General features: G+C 39.8%; 1 non-coding gene across 1 annotated transcript; it reads right to left on the bottom strand.

The window, feature by feature from the left end:
• Positions 1-4,704: 4,704 nt before the first annotated feature.
• trnat-cgu (transfer RNA threonine (anticodon CGU)) lies at positions 4,705-4,776 on the bottom strand. Its single transcript has one exon. It is a non-coding gene; the product is annotated as a tRNA-Thr (tRNA).
• Positions 4,777-10,988: the final 6,212 nt, after the last annotated feature.

Genomic DNA, 10,988 nt, shown 5'->3' with positions numbered 1-10,988 from the left:
AAACTAAGGCTCCTCCTTTATTTTACTCAACAGCTTCAGGAGTGTCAGTCTGTAAAACCAAATCTGCCTCACTCTGCCTTAAGGAGCTGCTAACCCGCTTAAAAGAATTTAATTAGTCTGGCTTTCAGTGGAGAGTTTTAGTGTCCCATGATGGTCTAAATGCTGTTTCAGAGGCTTCAACACCCCGATGAGAAGAAAACTCTGGTGGAAACACTGTATAGGCTACTTGGAATTGTTTGGCACAAAAATGATCACATTTAAAGATAGCACCTTCAATCCAAAAAGTATCAGTATCAGATTTCAAACAGGTTGAAGCCTAATCACACATTGCTAATAGAATTACTAAGTAGTGGGTCTAAATCAGGGAGTCTCACAACTTTCTGTATACTTTAGATATATACTGTATATAGTGAGGATCCCCAGTTAGATAAGCCTTTGGCCAAGGAACCCAAGAGTTATAATTTTGTAGATACATTTTCTTATACTGTATGCCAACTGATAAATGAAATACTGGCGATAGAATATTGTATTTTTTATGTGGAGACTAAAAGAGTCCTGCTTTGAGAACCGTTGTTTTAAGTCACATGTTGAGGAACCGACACTGAAAATTTAACACGCAGTGAATATTGCATCAAAAATGACATTTCCTGTTAGGACTCAAAGGAGACGTACCAAAGCGAATTACCGGTGCTCATTATTTCCCCCTGTCTGTACTTCTGTTTTCATCACATTTGCAGTCGAACTTTAAAGGAATAGTTCACCCAAAAATGAAAATCCTGTCATCATCTACTCCCCCTCATGCCAAATGAAACACAGGTGAAATTTGTTAGTCCATATAACACACAGGGAGGCTGCCAGCTCAACTTGGTAGCAGCCTTCTCCAAAACAACTGAAGTCAATGGGGACCTGTTCTTTAGAGCTCCAAAACAAAAACAGACAAACAATCACACTGTGAATAGAAAGACCTATACACCATTATTTGTTGCAAATCAATCAGCTGTAGTTAAGATTTGCACTAAATGATGGTGTAAATATACTGTAGGTCTTTCTGGAACTCTGAAGAACTGGTCCCCACTGACTTCAGTTGTTTTGGAGAAGGCTGCTATGGAGTTGTGCTGCAGCCTCCCTGTGTGTTATATGGACAAACTTCACCTGTGTTTCAACTGGCATGAGGGGGAGGAGATGATGACAGCATTTTCATTTTTGGGTGAACTATTCCTTTAAGGAGCCCATGAAACTCCATCTTCACTTCCTCGATTTGATGTATTTCCTGTTGAAACAGGATGTTTGGGGGCGGGACAAAACAGCAGGATAGGGATCATTCAAAAGTGTAAACCAGTGGAATATGAGTCAGGGAGAGAGACAGGACCGCTCAAACAATCTGTGGCATTTATATTTCACTCCTCCTGCTGCAGCATGAGGTCAGCACCGTGAAAAGATACAGGTCTGATATCCAGGAAGTCAAAGTAATGGTGACTTGAATATTTCACTGCAGTGCAAATTAACCAGGTATTTCTAGGTGAGGTGTGACAAAAAACAAGCTCGGATGTGTGTGTGAAGAAAGACGACGACGCAACATGGCAGATATAGTCGCTGACCTCAGCCACACACACACACACACACACACACACACACACACACACACACACACACACACACACACACAGGTGACCCATTCATCAGGGTGGAGGGTGGAGGCCGGACTGGGAGATCCTATGAGCCAGAAACTGGGACTTTGTAGGCCAGTTGAGAGGTTTTTCCCACAACTCATCTTGCCGGCAAAGGCCCAGCCTCTGACACACTGTACTCATCAGCATCAACAACAACAACAACAACAACAACATCAACAACAACAAGCCTCTGAAATCTGAAATCCATCACCTGTGACAGTTATCTTTTGTCACTGTCTCTCCTGTCAGTATTTAAGCACTAAACAGTCGGGTCAGACCAATATATCCCATATGTCAGGCCGATATTAGCCTGATAGTAAAATACAGATATCAGCAAGTCGGGATTATCCGCCTCTAATGATGGATATGATGCCGTTTGTTTATGTATTTATTGTAGAATTGATCAGTACTACACTGGTTGTCTATGGGAAGACCTTAACCTTATTATTATTATTATTTGATATAATTATATGAGTTTTAGTGTCCCATGATGGTCTAAATGCTGTTTCAGAGGCTTATATATCTTGGCAAGACTAAAATTCTCGGGGAAACACTGAATACTTGGAATTTTAGGGATTTTTCTTTCTTTTTTGGGGGGGGGGGGGGGGGGGGGGCATGAAAATGGCCAAACTTGAGGTTTTTCAGCTAACACAAACTCGGTATCGGCCTTTAAAAACCTCATATCGGTCGAACCCTACAGAGTTGCGTATAGAAAACCAAAGTGAAGCGCTGAGTGGAAACTGAACAGGAAACAGCTAAGATGCAGGTGAGGGAGAAGTGTGACGTAGAAGAAGAAAATAATAATAATAAAAAATATATATACGTTCAACCAAAGCAAATGTGGAGACAGAAGTAAAGTGGCATTAATCCACAGCAGACTGCAGCGTGTAATTAGCCAAGAGAGGAAGTAACTAATTACATTTACTCACGTTACTGTAATTGAGTAGCTTTTTGTGTAGCCAAGTCAGTAATTTTATACTTTTCCTCATGTAGTAGCCTACATTTTTTGTGAAATATTATCGCTACATTTTAAAACCCATCCATTACAGAGGACAGATTGTGTGTCTCTCCATCAGCAACAGAAACTGGATCAGACTGTGGATCCATTCACAGTGACAAGAGGAATCTGATTTTACTTTCTGCACTTTATTTTGTAATTTCTAATGTTTCCAGTAAAAAGAATCTAGTTTGAACTCTGTCCTCTCTCCTTTTAGAATCACATGGAAAAGATCAACAGCTAACAACGTTCTCTTTTCTAAAGAGGAACTTTTACTCTGAGGACATTTTAAATGAGACACTTTTTACTTTTACCTCAGTAGAGTTTTACACCAGTACTTTTACTGCTACTTGAGTAAAATATCAGCAAAGTAACAGTAGCTTACTTCTACTTGAGCATGACAGTACTCTTTCCACCTTTGTAACTAGCCTACAGTATATGTGTCTGTGTGGGAGTGACTGGTCGTACTCACCTGTTGATTGTAAACTTCTCGACTCTTACAGGTAAAACGTGACACTTCCTCCAGATTATTATTCTTATTCTGCTTCTCCCTGACCGGCACCGACCGTTTCTTTCACCGGTTAATCCGCCTCATCGCTCTCTCTGACCGGTGCAGCGTGGACCGCAGGACAGCAGCCTCCTCCCTGGCTGCTCCGTCCTGAGTCAAGCTAGACAGAGAGAGACAGGACAGGACCGGAAGTTGGAGTCATTGGCCTTCAAAATAAAACATCCCCCCCCCCCCCCACCTTTTGAGAAAATGGATGCAAGTTGAGTCGTGGGTTAGACTGAAATATAGGTTTACTGATGACATGACCTAATACTGCTTTTATTAAATATCAGATATGGTGCAGTTAGTGTCATTCTCATCTCATGTGGTGAAGTTGAAGCGATTTGATCACATATTTGTTTTAGAATTAATCAATATTACACTGTCTATGGAAACAGTTTGATCAGATTCCATGTAAGTATGCATAAATACGTTTTTATCATTGTTAGTATTATTATTACTGGTTTTAATGGGGTTTTAGTGTCCCATAGAAGCTGTTTCAGAGGCTTTTCCACCCTGACAAGGAAACGTTCTGGAGGAAACGATGAACTGTTGTAGTTTGCTTTAAAAAAAAATTGAAATTTTGCATGAAAATGGTCAGATTTGAAAATATTGAATATCGGCACAAAATATGTATAAGTAATCACACCTTCAGACATGGGGTGCACACAAGACATTGGGTCAAACCCTATGCACAACAACAAAATTCACATCAAAACAATAGAGTCATTAGACCATGAATGGAGCGAAACAGCTGGATGATTAGACACTAATAACATTATTCTGTGTTGTGGGGCACAGTATTTCAATAAAGCCTTTATTTTTGAAAACTGAACCGGAAGTTCTGTATTTATTCTGGCTAGCTTGACACCGGTCCTCCCAAACTTGGAAGCGGTGAGGTCGGGCTCACAAACGCAATAATGAGTAATACTTAGTAATAATAATGCGTATTAATAGAAACGTAATTTCATTTTGGACACATCATAAATCTACTTCCTATCTCGAATATAAAACATGTGTTGTAGTACATTAATACAAGTCACGAGATTGTCGTATACTATACTTATTATATAATAAGGCCAGTACAGCACCTGATAAAACGGGTTAGTTAATGATGAGACATTTTATAGGGGAGAAAATCTTGCAATATGTAGTATGAAACATGCGCACACACTCAAGATGCATGTGTTATTTTAGCACCCTCTCGTGGGCTCTCAAAGGTCATGCACGAGCAGACGAGCAGTTTAAGTGAAGCGAGCGCAGTCTGGTTCGCCATGGGATGACTGTCCAAAATAATACCACCACTCCAACTACTTGAGGGTGGATTTAAAGTCTTATAACATGCAAATTTGCACGTTACATTTCAATATTGGCACACTCAGGTCACTTCGTGTTGGTAACAACGCGTTATTCTTCCCTCTTTTCCCGAACTATGACTGTGTTTTACATTACTATCAAGTATGAAAAGTTGACGTCACAGCACATCACCAAGGCACGGACGGGGTTCGAACCCGCGATCTTCGGTTTACGAGACCGACGCCTTACCACTTGGCCACCGCGCCTGGTGGTGTAGCTCACCCAAAACATGATCATTTGAACACAGTCCGGTGAACGGTTATTACGCGTATTATGTGATTGCTTTTATGTTTTAAATAGTTTTTACCGAACACAAAGGACCTCGCGATTACTATCAGACTCCAGATGCACATGACATCTAGAAGCTCCTGCACGTTCGGTTCTCTTCTACGGGGACAGGCCGGTGTGCCAAACCCTTTTCAAAAATGTGCTCGTTGTTTGTTACCTCGAATATCGGCAAACGTACACATCTCGTAGAACATGAATGAAGAGCTTTTACGGATTGTTCGACGCCTCCCTTCAATTCGGCACAAATCCAATACACCAAACAGCACACACTTGAATAAAATTTCAACTTTTACAACTAGTCCGCCGGTTATTCCAATATCAATCTCCTTCTACCAAATTACACCATGGAGGGCGGTAGCGAGCAGTGTGAGCCGATCCTTAAATTGAGATTTTGTTGTAATAAAGTGCATCTTGGTAAAACCTTTTTTATGCCGATTTCACCAGAAGACACTGTCGACTCTAAAACGTCCGAAGTCATGTTCTATAAGTTATGTATGTTCGCTGATAAACTAGGTCAAATTAAATTGTGTATTTATAACGTAGTCTTCGGCGGCATGACTCGGGGATGCAGCACACCCGGAAGTAAAGTGTATGACAGAAGGGATTTAATGCAATCTTTTCCTGGAAGACGCTTCTGGTTGTGGCTATGTAGCTAATCTGTTAAAATTAAACTCGTAAATGCATGTATTAAAGACGGGAACTGTATGCAGATTGTGTGATCGTTGCGTTTTCTGCGTGTTTCAGAACTAATGTGGTAAGTGAGATTATACAACTTTTTCTCAAAACCTCAATGCTAACGTTACTAGTTGTGCCGGGTGTTGTAGCAGGTTAGATGGGAACAGCATGCAGCCAAGGCTAACCCGTTAGCTTGTTAGCAGGGTCGCTTCTTTAAAAGGGTGGTTTCTATTCAAAGTACAGTAGTATATTCCTGCAAATACTGCAGCTGTATGTATGTAAAATTTTAAACGTCACTTGGTGATACACAGTCAACAGCAGCCCAGCTAGCAGTGACAAGTGACGCCAAACTCTGTTACAAAATATGGAAATTCAATGAATCCTTTCGTATGCACAAAAGCACATATGTGGTAGAACATGATTTACAACTCATTAGGAGCCTCTCTTCAATTCGGCATACATCAAATAAACCAAGCAGAACATATTCCAATAAAAAATAAACTCTTCGTGTTGGTTTGCCTGTTGTTCCCATACGTTAACTTACCAGCAAACAATACCAACCAATTCTAAAAAGTTGATATTCATTCAAATAGGTGCTGTTGGGTGGATAATCTATATGCCGACGTTACCATTTGTCCCAAATGGATTAAACTGACTGATGTTTGAATGTGTTTTTTTTTTAAGTAACTTCCTCAATGTAGGAAAGAAGGACAGATATCGGTGCTAGCTACAGCCAAGCTAGCTGGTTAGCTAATGATATGAATAGATTGTAAATGTCAAAGGTGATGCAACATCATATTGCCAGTAGCCTATACATTAATGTGGGCCACTGTCGGGAGGTGGCTGTCAAAATCTATTTCACTATTGTTATATACTGAAAACAATACTTGTGCATCTGATAAGCTCAGTGGTGGAATGTAACTAAGTGCATTTACTCAAGTACTGTACTTAAGTACAATGTAGAGGTACTTGTACTTTACTTGAGTATTTCCATGTCATGCTACTTTATACTTCTACTCCACTACATTTCAGAGGGAAATATTCTACTTTTTACTCCACTACATTTATTTGACAGCTTTAGTTACTACTCTGCAGATTTAGATTATTAATAGAAATTATAAATCAACTAATAAATTATGATATATTTTTATAGGTTAAGCTACCCAGCAGTGTATAAAGTAATTAAAATTAGCTCCACCTTTACCAGCTGCAACATTAAAGTGATGTACACATTAATGCATCAATAATTATAGTCCAATAACATGATATATATGATTCTGAAATGGGCCATTCTGCATAATGACTACTTTTATTTTTGCTACTTTAAGTACATTTTGATGTTAATACTTTTGTACTTTGACTTAAGTAAGATTTTGAATGCAGGACTTTTACTTGTAACAAAGTATTTTTACACTGTGGTATTGCTACTTTTACTTAAGTCACAGATCTGAATACTTCTTCCACCCCTGGATAAGCTAGATAAAACAGGCAGGAAGCACGTGTTCAGATATTACTATGCTACAGCCAATGTTGCATGTTGCCACTATATTGGGCAATACTGGCCTTCCTGCAGCTTTTATTACAAACGGTTGACGGCATGATGGCAAAAACTAGGAAACTAAAGCCCAGGTTGGAAATAAGCAGAATCATCCTTTAAAGATTCTGAATATTCTCTTTCAGCAACTTCAATCCAAAAATACCAGTCTTGGCCTTCAAAACTCATGTCGATCGACTGCTGGTACCAATTAGGGCTGGGCCATATATTGATATTATATCGATATTGTGATATGAGACTAGATATAGTCTTAGATTTTGGATATTGTAATATCGTGATATGGCATAAGTGTTGTCTTTTCCTGGTTTTAAAGGCTGCATTACAGTAAAGTGATGTCATTTTCTGAACTTACCAGACTGTTCTAGCTGTTCTATTATTTGCCTTTACCCACTTAGTCATTATATCCACATTACTGATGATTATTTATCAAAAATCTCATTGTGTAAATATTTTGTGAAAGCACCAATAGTCATCCCTACAATATTGTCGCAATATCGATATCGAGGTATTTGTCAAAAATATTGTGATATTTGATTTTGTCCATATCGCCCAGCCCTACTGAACATTTAGCCCACTTCTTAGAAAATACCGAGATATATATCGTGTATCGCCATTCAAATACAGATATATGATTTTTGGTCCATATCACCCAGCCCCAGTACCGATCATAGTCTATATCCCATCTTGTCTGCCCGTCTCAGTCTTTGACAGCCCCGTCCGCTGCAGCCCAGCTGAGCCTCCCTCTCCGCTCCACCATGCCGCTGGTGGTCGACGCCGTGTGGGCGGTCTGGAGCATCGGGGCCGGCATCTACGACTACTTCCACACCAGCGCCATGGAGGAGAGGATCCACGCGCTGGAGAACGTCCTGTCCATCCACCAGTGTGTGATCGCGGCCCTGTCGGCTGGCCTGGTCCTGCTCATGACCTACATACTGTGGAGAAAACACTGAGACCTGGCTGGCCTGGGCTGCTTCGACCGAGTGTGTGTGTGTGTGTGTGTGTGTGTGTGTGTTTGACTGGTGTTCATGGCCTGAGGGGTTGCCAAAGGAATGACTAAAATGACAAAATGACTAAAGCTGCACTAGGCAACTTTGCACTTTGGCCGCTCCAAGTGGCAGCAAGAGTTAACTGTGGATCTTTGCAAGTTTTAAGGACTTCACTACCCAGAAATCCTTTAAAGTGACGTCGGTAAACTGAATGTTTTCTTCTTAGTGCGGCGAAGAGGTTCAGCCATCATCAAGACACTTTTGGATTTCGGTCTTAAGTTTTGATTCATCACTCCCTGTGGGCGGAGACGATTTCGCTAGTGAATCCACGGCGTCTCGATTGCCGGGGACGGGACACTCTTCTGTGCTGCTTCCCCACTTTGTGATTTAGTCTGATGCGATCGGTGTGTTTTTTACATAAAACGTTGCCTAGTGCAGCTTTAAAGACCCCATGAAACAGCATCTTTACTTCCTTGATTTGATGTATTTCCTGTTTAAGCAGGATGTTGGAGGCAGGACAAAACGCAGGGAGGGATCATTCAGAAGTCTGAACCAATGGCAGATCAGTCAGGGAGAGAAAGGCAGTTTTATTTGATCGGAGGGGCGGGGCTGTTAAAAAATCTATAATGGTTTTAATGGTTGGAATTTGAATTTGACTTTAACTTTAAGTGACTGTTTAAGTGGACTTTAAGTAAAATCCGCAACATTAAAGGTGTCAGGAAGAGTCCCAGCTGTAGTGCCAACATGGAAGTCGCAGAAAACTGTCTTCTAGTCTACTAGTCCATACCCGGGGATGCGAGCGCCACAACTCCGTGCAGACTTGCCAAAAATGCACATAAACAGCGTAAATTTGGGGAAATGGAAAAATCAGCTTCGTCAGTCCCTGCCTATGCCAATGCTCAATGCCCATGTGCAGTTTCAGATTGATTGGCCAACCCATTGAGGAGCAAAATGGATGCAGACAGACAGACAGAAGGACAGAGTTTTCCTCATTTTATAGTAGGATAAAAGTGGTTTCCGTCCATGATGACGCACCAGTGCTTTGGTGGGATTATGTGGTTAAACATCAGTGTGGCAAAGGCAGACTGAGATGAATTCAACACTTCAAACATCCCACTGAGGTGTGAGGCGGTGGGGGGACAGACGGTTCTAGTTTGCAGAGTCAATTTGCTGTTTGGAAACAAGGTTTCGCATCGCAAAGAGCTGGAAACTGGCGCCGCTGTGGTGTTTCCTGATCCCGGGGTGATGCCTTGAAATATTAGAGCGTAAGAACAAACTGTAACACAAACACTGTTTTGATGTGCTAACACTGCTAATTTAATTCATCTTTAACATGTGATTCACTTGGTTTTTTGTTCATGCAGAGGAGAAGGGATTGAGAACGTAGGATTTTAAAGCTCAGTCAGTTTATTTAGTTGTTTATTTGTATGTTTGGAGAGGCAGGTTCTGTATGTGACTGCTGTTTTCTGTATCATGCACATTATCCATTTGCTCATGGTGTTCTTACATATTTGATTGAGTGTCTAATGAGCTATGTTTTTAATGATTGTTTTTTAGTTTTTTTTGTCGTTGTTGGGTGGATTACTGCTGTACCTTACTCACCTCCTGGGGTTCATCGCTGATGTCTGTGCTGCTGAAGTTACTTTGACAAACTGCTGTCTTGGCCACAGTAAAAGGGAACACAACATGTTGGAATAATAAATCATAATATTAATTCTAACCTATATGTCCTATTTTTTTCTTGTTCAGCAACATTGTCAAGAACATTTCAGATTCCCTTTTAATGGTGAATAAAGATTGGTGATATTGGTGTAATAGAGGTGATCCACAGTGGAAAGAACACTCTGCCCCACTTTTTGAAAAAAAAAAAATCATTATCAGTCCAGACGCTATTTTAGCGATACCATTCTTGATTAAATGCAAGCGTATTTTGTTGTGAAATAGAGTAAATGATTCTCACTTTAATATCTGTACATCTGCTTCTGCAATAAGCTTTTCTTAACAGACCTTTCTCTATTAATGGAAGATAAAATATGATGAAACTGTAATGATCCCCGTTGGGAAGTTTGGTTGCTGCTGTAAAATAGTAATAATTTGATACAGCACAAGAGAAAACGTGAATGGAAAAATATATATGATAGGAAAAAATGCCAAAGATATGAAATAAATGCAGCATGAGGAACATTCAAGATTATTACAAAAACCAAGATATATGCATAATTCAACACATTAGAAGGTGAGGAAAAAACTAAGTGAATTTACAGCATTTATACAGGATTCCCCTCATCAAAATCCCTACAGGGATTTAAAGAAAAATATGTTTCCCATTGTAAAAATCCTTCACTTTGAAACTTTTTCATACAGTCTAATGTCTTAAAATCAATATTTATAGAAGAATCAGTGTTTTACTTTGCTTTCCATGTGAAGTGTGTGTATAGGCCTAATGGAATATCTTGACTAGTCAGTGGAAAAAATATAGCAATGCTGTGTGAGCTTGAGTACCATGTGCTCATTTGCTATTTTAGTCCTCATTATGTTTTGGGGTCAGTGAGTGTATTCACTCCTGTGCAGTGTGCATGCCGTGTGTGAGAGCATGATGTCACATATGAGGAGAGGGTGTACAAGGTCTCTCTATCTTTAAAAAATATATATTCTATTTTATTTTATTTTCCACAGTTTTTATTCTTTCTTTACAGTCATGACAAAATGGACTTGTCATTTATATAAAGAAAATGAATGAGCAGAGAATGAGCTGAAATTATTCAAAATTGTGTGAAAGCTGTAATTAATATATAATATGATATATCATATATTTATATGGTTGTCAAGTGGGTACAGCGACGTGTGGCACCCACTATAGCTTAGCTTTAGTGAATGCAAATTTTATCTTGTAGTTTTTATAATTATAATAGAG

This window comes from Centroberyx affinis, unplaced genomic scaffold (assembly GCF_046629955.1).
Source record: "Centroberyx affinis isolate AG114_WGS23_722 - 3 ecotype Tasmania unplaced genomic scaffold, CSIRO-AGI_Caff_v1 ptg001684l_1, whole genome shotgun sequence".
Classification (NCBI taxonomy): Eukaryota; Metazoa; Chordata; class Actinopteri; order Beryciformes; family Berycidae; genus Centroberyx; species Centroberyx affinis.
This window is presented reverse-complemented; position numbering and strand designations above follow the sequence as displayed.